This window comes from Lactuca virosa, chromosome 4 (assembly GCF_052849685.1).
Source record: "Lactuca virosa cultivar CGN04683 chromosome 4, Lactuca_virosa_CGN04683_v6, whole genome shotgun sequence".
In the NCBI taxonomy this organism is placed as follows: Eukaryota; Viridiplantae; Streptophyta; class Magnoliopsida; order Asterales; family Asteraceae; genus Lactuca; species Lactuca virosa.
In genome coordinates, this window is record NC_136429.1 from 140299976 (window position 1) to 140310711 (window position 10736).

Consider the following 10736-nt stretch of genomic DNA (forward strand, 5'->3'; position numbering starts at 1 on the left):
CTCTACGACTTTCATTTAGACTTCGTTGGCTAATTTTGAGTTTATTTTTAATATTATTATTTTAAACAGACCGGGACGGGAATCCGTTAAAAAATCATAACTTCTTCATTCGACGTCCGTTCTTGTCTATCATTTTACCGTTGTACTACTATTGACGAGACCTTCAATTCTCGTTTAGGTTGTGTCGGCTAAAAATCACTCGATCTTCATTTCGAGTTTTTAGCTGTACACTGCTATACTGAAACTTAGAAAAATCGTAACTTCCTCATACGAAGTCAGATTTTGCCGTTCTTTTTATGAAAGTTCTCGGTAGTCTATGCACCTTTAATGGTAAGTTTATTCAGCTCGCGGTAGTCTATGCACATGCGGAATGATCCATCCTTCTTCTTTACGAACAAAACCGGTGCTCCCCAAGGTGAGAAGCTTGGTCTTATGAAACATTTACTAAGGAGTTCGTTAAGTTGGCTGGATAATTCTTGCATTTCAGAAGGTGCAAGACGATAGGGGGATTTGGATAATTCTTGCATTTCACAAGTCTAAGCTATCAATACATCCTGGTACAAGAAAAATGTACTATGATGTAAAAGCTGATTATTTGTGGCATGGATTAAAGAAAGACATTAGGAGATACGTACAGGAATGTTTAGTATGCTTACAAGTCAAAGCAGAGCACCAAAAGCCTTACGGAATTCCAGAAAGCCTTAGTGTTCCCGTGTGGAAATGGGAAGAGCTAACCATGGATTTTATTACCAAATTGCCAAAGACTACTAGACAGAATGATAGCATTTCGGTAATTGTTGACCGGCTGACTAAGAGCGCACATTTTCTTGCCATGCGTGAAATGGCTCCAATGGAGAAATATGCACAAGTATACTTAGATGAAATTATTGCAAGACACGGTGTGCCACTAAAGATTATTTCCGATCGTGATACTCGCTTCACTTCTCATTTTTGGGCGAGTATGCAACGTGAATTGGGATCTCGAATTGCTCTCTGTACAACTTATCATCCCCAGACAGACGGTCAGACGGAGAGAACGATCCAAACAGTAGAATATATTCTTTGTGCATGTGTCTTGGAGTTCGGTGGTAACTGGGACAAGTACTTACCTCTTGTCGATTTTTTATATAATAACAGTTACCACGCTTCAATCAAAATGCCACCATATGAAGAATTATATGGTCAGAAATGTCGTACTCCATTATATTGGCGTGATGTAGGACATAAAATACTTGGAGGCCTTGGAATCATTCAAGACACCACTGACAAGATTCAAATTGTACGAGAAAGAATGAAAGCGGCCCAGGAATGACAGAAGTCCTATGCATAAAAGAGGAGACAACCCATAGAATTCCAGGAGGGTGATTTCGTAATGTTGAAGGTATCCCCATGGAAAGGAATTATGCGATTTGGGAAGAAAGGAAAACTAAGTCCTAGATTTGTTGGTCCTTTCAAAATCATCCAGAGAATTGGTAAACAAGCATACCGTTTGGAATTGCCTGAAGATTTGGTAGGTATTCATGATGTGTTTCATGTGAGTTATCTGCGTAAATCTTAAAGCATATATGATGAAACGGTTCCGTTATCCGAGGTGAAACTGGATAATAAGTTAACATATGTAGAAGAGCCTGAAGAGATCGTAAACAAAAGAACGACTAATCTACGTAATAAAGAAGTGGAGTTGGTGCTTGTCAAGTGGAAACACCATAGAGGCCCAAATTATACTTGGGAAAATAAGAACGAGATTAGAACGAAATATCCCCATTTGTTTTAATCGTTGTGATTTCGGGGACGAAATCCTCAAAAGGAGGAGGTATTTGTAACATACACATTCAGTTATCGTGTTTTGTTTAAAAATGAATATTATTTAATATATGATTTTGAGTGTTGAGTTCTAACAAGATAGTTTTATGAAGAATTGAAGTAAAACTATGTTTAGAATCATTCGGGAAGTATTGGAAGTCTTATGAGATTCCAATCAAAAGTCAAATATTGAAATTAACGAAAATATAAAGTTGGAAATAAATAAAAATAATGTTATTGAAAGTTTTATTTTATCTCGTTAGAAACATTTAGGCGAAAACCTCATCGAAATCCGAGTTATAACGAAGAAGTTATGACTAATCGAAGATCCACGACAAAACCGACAAAACACTATTTAGCGTAAAAAGTGAGTTTTTGATAAACTACTTTTTATCCTTTGTGATCTAAATGAAAGTCGTAGTATTCGTTAAACCGATAATTTTCATCAAAAGAACGTCCAAATCTGACTTCGTATGAGGAAGTTATGATTTTTCTAAGTTTCAGTATAGCAGTATACAACTAAAAACTCGAAATAAAGATCGAGTGATTTTAGCCGACACAACCTAAACGAGAATAGAAGGTCTCATCAATAGTAGTACAACGGTAAAAAGACAGACGAAAACGGACGTCAGATGAAGAAGTTATGAATTTTTAACGGATTTTCCTGTCCCGATCTGTTAAAAATAATAATACTAAAAATAAATTCAAAATTAGCCAACGGAGTCTAAACGAAAGTTGTAGAGTATAATCTCCCCTAAGCGTGCATATAAAGAACGTCAAAAACGGAGCTCGTATGCGAAAGTTATGAATTTTTGAACTTTGGGCACAAAATCCGAGAAATTTCGCATACACACGGCCTAGAATCGGCCACGTCACCGCCTCTCGCATCTACCTCCTGTCCGACGCGTGTCGCCAGCTCCTCGCATCCGAAGCGCGGCCCATTCCGGATCCGACGCGTGTCATTGTTGTGGCGCATCCGAGCTCGGACCCGTGTCCGCCTGCGAACCGAGCCACGTGCCCCTCCCCCTCGCTTGCGAAGCTGCCGCGTGTCCCTCTTCCATTCGGATCCGATCCTTCGCACCCTATATAAAGGGAGGTGCGAACCCTCCCGGTTTTGTTTGGAAATTTCACACTTTTTACCCCTAAATCCATTTTTAAGCTATACCAACATCCCCCGAAGCCCCGGGATCATACATAACACCCGAAAAAACGTCCCGAAGTGTCCGAAGACCTCGATAAATTGATATTTTCGGTTTGAAGCTCAACCCTCGCAAGGCCCGGTTTTCAATAAAGCTCCCAGCTTTCATCGAAGAAAGTTAATTATAGAAACGAAGTGCTGCCCAAATTACTATTTTAACCTCCAGTTATTTCACGGTGAGTTCAATATAGGGACAATTATATGTTATGTGTTATATGTTCAATGTGTTTTCCTGTATTATTCTAGTATCGGGTTTATGCCTTTGGCCATGTAGAGCATGACTCGTATAACTTCTGGTATTGGCTTTGTGCCTTTGGCCATGTAGAGCATGACTCGTATAACTTCTGGTATTGGCATATGACTATGTAGGGCTGAAAGCCTGTATATTCTAGCAAAATGATAATCCGAAATTGTATTTTATGTGCCATTTGGGATGAAGCTTTATTGATGTATATCAAGTTGAACATGTTATGTCTCATTGATTGTAAATCTTTGAATCAGATTATTGGTTGATATGGAAAGCCTGTCATATGAGACACTTATGCCTTTGTTGTTCTTTGTCCCTCTTTGCTTCTGTCATATTGATATGTATCTGGCATAGCTTTATATTGTAATTGTTATTGAACTCACTAAGTGTCACCCGCTTATCCCTCTTAATGTTTAAACTATTGCAGGTGCTAAGCATCCAATAAAGTCATGTACTGGTAGAAGATGTAGAATAGATAATATATTATAGTTTTTCTATTTAGTGTATAAATTCCTGGCAAGTTATGTAATATATATAAAACCTTGTAAAAACTCGTTAGTCGGTTTGTATCCAGTCTTTTGTAATGAAACCATATATGTAAAATATTTTTATGAATATGCGTGTATCATGTTTGGAGTAATATTGTAAAGTTTAGAAAGGGGTTCTTTCATATTTGTAACACCTGGTTCCCGGTACGTATTTTAAATATAAGTATTTGCATTTTTACACTGGGACTCGACGAGTTGCATGCCCAACTCGTCGAGTAGACTGGATTTTGGACGCGGGTTTTAAGTAACCTACTCGACGAATTGGGAGCCCGACTCGACGAGTAGGACTTCCTGGATGAAACCCTAATATTTAGGGTTTGCACCCTATTTTAACACATATCTTGTCTCACTTCAGCCTCCATCGTCTCTCACAGTCCAGAAAAGCCCTAACTCGAAACCCTAAAGCATTTGGAGTGTTCTTGAGCCATTTTTTGTGTGTTTGTGGTTGTTTGAAGCTTGAAGAAGGAAATGGAAGCTTGGTGGTTCTGAAAGGAGCAAGTAGATCCAGAGATTTTGCTTCATTTCAGCTCATTCAACGTAAAAAGTTTCAACCTTGACCATCTATCTCTTACATCTCTAGTTAGGGCAAGTTTCTACCTTTTCTAAGTCTTAGTAGAGCCATTTTCGGGATTTTGTGGTTCTAAAGGGGTATGACTTCAAATCTGGAACCATTGGGGGTTCCCATGTCATAAAGGTGCCAACTTTATGGCCATGGGAGTCACATGCATCATATAAACCTCATTTTAGAACCTTTTGAGCCAAAAACCCCATGCATGAATGTCAAGTTCATAGCTTTACGTATAATATGGACCCTAGGAGGCCAGATCTATGTTTTGGATGCATTAGGGCCATCTAAAATCGACTGAATAGATTTGGACATAAAGGGACTCGGCGAGTTAGGTCTCATTTGTCCCCAAAACCCCTTCTGAATCGAGTAGTGTGTTGAGTTGGAAGAAGACTCAACAAGTTGGGTTTATTATGAACCTGAAGATCAACATACTCGACGAGTTGAAGGATGAACTCGGCGAGTTCAAGGCAATATCCCAACCACATGAAGATGGACTCGACGATTTCAAGGATGAACTCGGCGAGTCAAGGACTAAACACCTTAACTCGGATGAAGATGAAATCGACGAGTTCAAGGATGAACTCGGCAAGTTAGTTGTAGAAGGTACCGACTTTGTTTAAAGGAGAACTCGGCAAGCCCTTGTAAGGCTCGGCGAGTAGGGTCGAAGTCTTGGCGTTTTCATGATTTCGGAACTCGACGAGTTGTGGGGCCAACTCGGCAAGTTGAGGCAACTGGATCTTGACTTTGACCTAGAGTTGACTTTGACCAAGATGTTGACTTTGACTTTGACCTGACTTGACCAGAAAATGGTAATTAAGGAAGATTGTTATGTGTAGGATCTGAGATGAGTTGATTCCGGCAGCAAGGACAGTTCAGACGGTGTACGACATCGAGGTGAGTTACCTTCCAGTAGAAGTGGGTCTACGGCCACAATGCCGGCCCACTAGTGGGGATTGTTTGTCGAGTAGTTGTCTTTGTGATAATTACTTGGTTTTGCCACTATCTGATGTGTTTTACATGCTAGTATAATATGATGTTATGTGATAGTGGTAGTAAGGGGAATAGTCCCCGGTTACCGGTCGATAGGGCCGAAGGGGTAGTATGGTACCCAGATATGCAAGACAGTGTGATTATGTTATGTTATTATGTGGTAGTAATAGGGGTGAAATAGTCCCCGTAACCGGTTGAGATAAACCGGAGGGGTACGTTGGACACCCCAATATGTCTGATAGGGGTAGGTTAGGCACCCCGGTATGCCTAGAAGGGTAGGTCGGGCACCCAGATATGCCTGTCAGTATGTTTATAGTATGGTATGTGGTACGATGGGGGAACTCACTAAGCTTCGTGCTTACAGTTTTCAGTTTTGTTTCAGGTACCTCTTTAGCGAAGGGGAAGGAGCCGACACGGTAGCAGCGCATCGCAGACATATGATTTCCGCATTTTGAGATCCATGGGATTGTACTCTGACATTATTACTATTTTATGTTATGGTTTTGAGACACGTGACTAAGGTTTTATGAAATGATATGAATCGTTGATGTTTTTTAGTAAACTTTTTTATAAGTTACTTAATTAAAAACAAAATTTTTGATCTTGAAAATTGGGATGTTACCGAATAATTAACACTCAAAGTTCAAAGTTCAAAATATATCTATACCAGGAATAATTAAAAACATATAATAGATGAAATATCATAGAAATCTAGATTAGAAATGTTACCTAAGTTTAAAGTTCAAAATCAAGGGCAAAGGGCGAGGCTTGAAGTATGATGCTTCCAATGTAATCAACAAATTGATAATCATAAATTCTATGCTGAAATCAATAAATTTGATATGATAACTAAGTAGACAATAGGTGAAATGACAAAAAATATGGGGAGAGAAATATATCGGGTTCATCTAAACAAAGATGAAAAATTTTCAAGACCTGACCTTTATTGTCCAATAGGTTCTAATGCCTTTTACATCAGATCCTCTGTTGAATAGAATCATATTCGTGAACATTAGAGAAAGAGAGAAAGGGAAGACAACAATGAAGGTCATACAAATAGGGATGAAGAAAAAACAACATGAGAAGATTAACCTGCAAATGAAGATGAAAGAACATTAGAATTAGATTAATCAACAAACATAGACATAGGTGTGAGTGTGTGTTTAGATTTTATATAAAATAGATAAATAAATGGGTAAAAAACCTTAAGAAAAATCCAATAACCATCATGTAGGCGGTCAAAGGTGCCAGAAAGAATATCCACTCCATTGGAATTCGATGGAAAACGTTGCAAAACCTAAAAAGTTGTTTGTGTTGGCAAGGTGCAAGCAGAACCTAAAAAGTTGTCTACTCCAGTAACTCTCTTGTTCTCATATCCTTTCAAATTTTATAACTCCATGAATTTATAAGGCTGAATATACAGAGCAAAGAATAGAGGTAAGAGATTAAGGCTCAGACTTTAAAAAGTTGACTGAGAACTTTTACCAAACACTTGGTAGGAAAATGTTTCAGCATTAATCAAACTTACCTCTGGTATCAAATCAGAATTACACAACTTGACAAACCCATCTTCGTCGAGATAAGTCGCCGCACCTGAGCCAATGCATTGATCGTCTCAACGTGAGTGGTGTTTGTTGTAGAAAGAGTGGAAGAGAGGCTGTACAAAGCTCAACACAATAATACATGGCAATACCATTATTTTATTTAACATCCCAAAATAAGGTACCGTAAAAAAAATTAAAATAAAAAGAAAAAATACATTACATCTCAAAATGAGGAATAAATAAGAAAACAAAGCACATGTAAAGAATCAAATATTTTTGAATAATACATTTTCGTATATGAAATTTGAAGCCTTAGTCTTCTAAAATGGTCAAAAATCATACTCGCATAAACCAAAAACAAAAGCTTCGATTAATTAAGAGAAACTAATGTAATTTAAGCTTTATGGAGATGTATGGAATCTTATAAAAACAGAAACCATACCAACACATCCATAAAGGCTCTTTGTACATCAAATAATTTACCTCATAAAGGAGGTCACTACGGTCCTGTCTACCTTTAACTAATGCTAAAGCCTCCCTGTGTTATTTGTGTTTATGAAGCCAAATAATATGGTATCCTGCATCAATACAAACCATATGTATATTATTATTTGAAAAGCTAATGCATGTATATTTCATATATGATAGAATAAGAGGAAAAAAATGAATGCTAATCAATTGATTATGTAATTGTTTCTACAAAATCAAAGAAGTGTTACTTACCTAGGTTTTGCAATAACTACATAACGACATCTTATGTGGACACAAGGTAGTATAACAATTCATCACGAGTTACCCATCATCCACTGCATAACTGCTACACAGTATTAAATTTTTAAGTATCTTATGCTTGAAAAGGAACATTAGCAAGAGAATAATCTATTTTATGAAAACAATAATCACCGCGGACAATTAAGCATTGGATCCTTATAACCACCACACCTTTACAATAAAAAACCTACAAATGAATCATACGGTATTAAAATTATATAAAATCACCAAATTAAACATTATATCACTATATTATTTTGATCGTTGTTAAAAATAACTTCAAATGATAATATATTAGTTATAATTGCAATTGGTTGTATATACTAATTAATGGTTCTAATAGGAATTTTATCAAACACGTGGTAGCCAAAACAACTTTTCCTAGTTAGCCACATCATGAACTAAAAAAATGACATCCAAACAAACAGAGCAACATTAATAGCTATACACACGTCGTATACAGGAAGATGAAGAACTTTGAAACTACCTGAAATCTATGGGTAGAACAGAATAATCTTCAAATTCTTGGCAAAAATCGAAGGCATCTAGAGGCGAAGGAAATAAACTTTATGGGTTGAAGGTATATATGAACATAAATTTGATGCCACAAATCCAATACATCTTTAATTACATACGACTGAAAGCGAGTTTGTTGGGTTGGAGGTATATATGAATCAGAAGACCTAGCCATCGTTTTTAATCTTGGATATGATAAAAACTCCTAATTTCTTGCCTAATGTAAATGAAATTCAAATCTCTTTTAATGATTTATTGGAATAATCGTATTGCTATGGGATAATACATCTATTAAAGTTGATTGCCAATAATTTGGTATATCAATTCAAACGTCAACGTAATGCATAACTATTAAAGATGAAGCAGGAGGACATTTGGGGAATCAACTTTGGTATTTTGAGTGGGAAAAATTGATTGGGGAGGGCTTAGGAAATGCCACGTGGCAAAAATCTACTTATTTATTAGATTAGGGTATATATATATATATATATATATATATATATATATATATATATATATATTCTGCAGATGTGTGGACAAGTGCTATTTTATTGTTATTCTATGACAACGACTAAGAAAATATGTTGTTTGGTAATGTGAATACGTTCAACCTCACATAAATATTGCTATTGTCACGCATTCTCACTAATTAAATCATTTATAAGGGTATTATAGACTTTTTTTTATGATTCTCATTCTATCAAAATGTTGTCAGAATGTGTTATTGATAATCATATTATGTAATAATGAAAATGAGTGAAAAACGATCCGTGAGAACAAAAATGAATAAGAATTAATTAGAATGCATGAAAATGATGATAATTGTGTGATGTTGAACATATTAACATTATTAAATTACCTATTCTCTTACTTATTCTCATAGAATAGCACTGTCCACACGTCCGCACAATAGATGTTCATCCACGTTATAACCTAGCCCTATATATAGAGCTAGGTTCAAATGTAGATGCACATTTATTGTACGGATGACCTCAATTTAAAGGTTGCGGAGACTAAATATCACACGATAGATGGGTAGCCTCTCCTTGTATGTTTTCCTTGTTGATGGTAGTTTGACACATACTTCTTGCCCATATGTTTGTGTCATGATTTACACATCTCTAGTTTTATTTCTTACATGTCACTTACTCCCTATTGTTTGTTTCATTTGTCTATATCCTGGTTTTCTCCTTTTTTTTAAGTTTCAGTTGCACGTGTCGGAGTTCATTAGTGTGACGTAATCATTTTATTTTTTTTGGAGGCATGACCATCGACATCTACATCTCTTAACCATGCCAATGGGATTATTTGGCCTTTTGTTATTGATGTTTGTTGTTCTTGTTGTGTATTAAAAAATAAAGAGGATTATTAATGTTAACAAAATAAAAATAAGTTACTGATATTGTTTAAGTGTTTTATGTAATTTGCTCTATTACTTTCATTTCATAATATAAATTATTCTATTTTGTTGATAGAACTATAAAAGAAAAGATATTGCTTTGCGTAATTATTAAAAAATGCAAGTATTATGTAATACTTCATATGTCCCATATTTATTGTCCACTTTGATTTTTGAAGTTTTTATTCTTTAATTATGGCATTAAATATTTTTGTTTTTTATATGTAATAATTGATGCAAAATATATGAATCAACTATTTTTAATTATCTTTTCATAGTTATAAATTTCATTAAGTAATATATGACACAAATAAAAATATTTAAGGTCAAAGTTAAAGAATAAAGACTTCAAAAGTCAAAAGTGGACAATAAATATAAGACGGAGACAGTAAGAAAGAGTTTACATTAAATGTTTAGCGGGTATGTTGCAAAATGTAATTGTGATTTGGTTCAATATATTTTTTTATCTAAAAAAGTTTACTAATTAATTTCATATCTATATAAAATAATATGTAAAACCATATGTATTTTTTTTTAACAGCAGATTAGATGGTTAGCATGTTAGTGACTCCAAAGTTAGAAACTCTTTTTCCCTTGTTCGAACATGGGCCTTCTACTCAAAGAGGAAATAACCTCTACTAACCAAGCTAGTCTAAGTTGGCAAAACCATCAATGTGGGTTATTTAATATTTTCATTGAGCGACTACGAACTCTGCTTTGACAAGTAATAACGGGTTAGTGGTTCGATGACTAATTTGCTACTTGTTTGAAACTATGCAGTTCCTGATGTTTCCTTAGGTTAAAGTAATATGCTCAATGTCGAAAATCACTGACCAATTAAGAAATGGGGACAAGCAACCTAAGAGGATCTATGTCTTTCACATTAAGGCAACATACTTTGAATAACAAAACTAGCATAAACCCTAGCAATTTTGAAAACTAGAAATTAGGGTTACATACCTTAAAATTGTTATAGCAAACAAGTTTACTTGATTCATTCCTTTGTTGACTTGTGAAGCTAGCACAAAAAGTTTAGTGACTCTAATGGTTTGTACCCAAAACCTGGCAACAAGAACACAAGAGGAGAGAGGGGAGTAAAAGCATATTTTCGGCAATCCTTCTAATATATGGCTTAGAGGAAAATAAGGCACC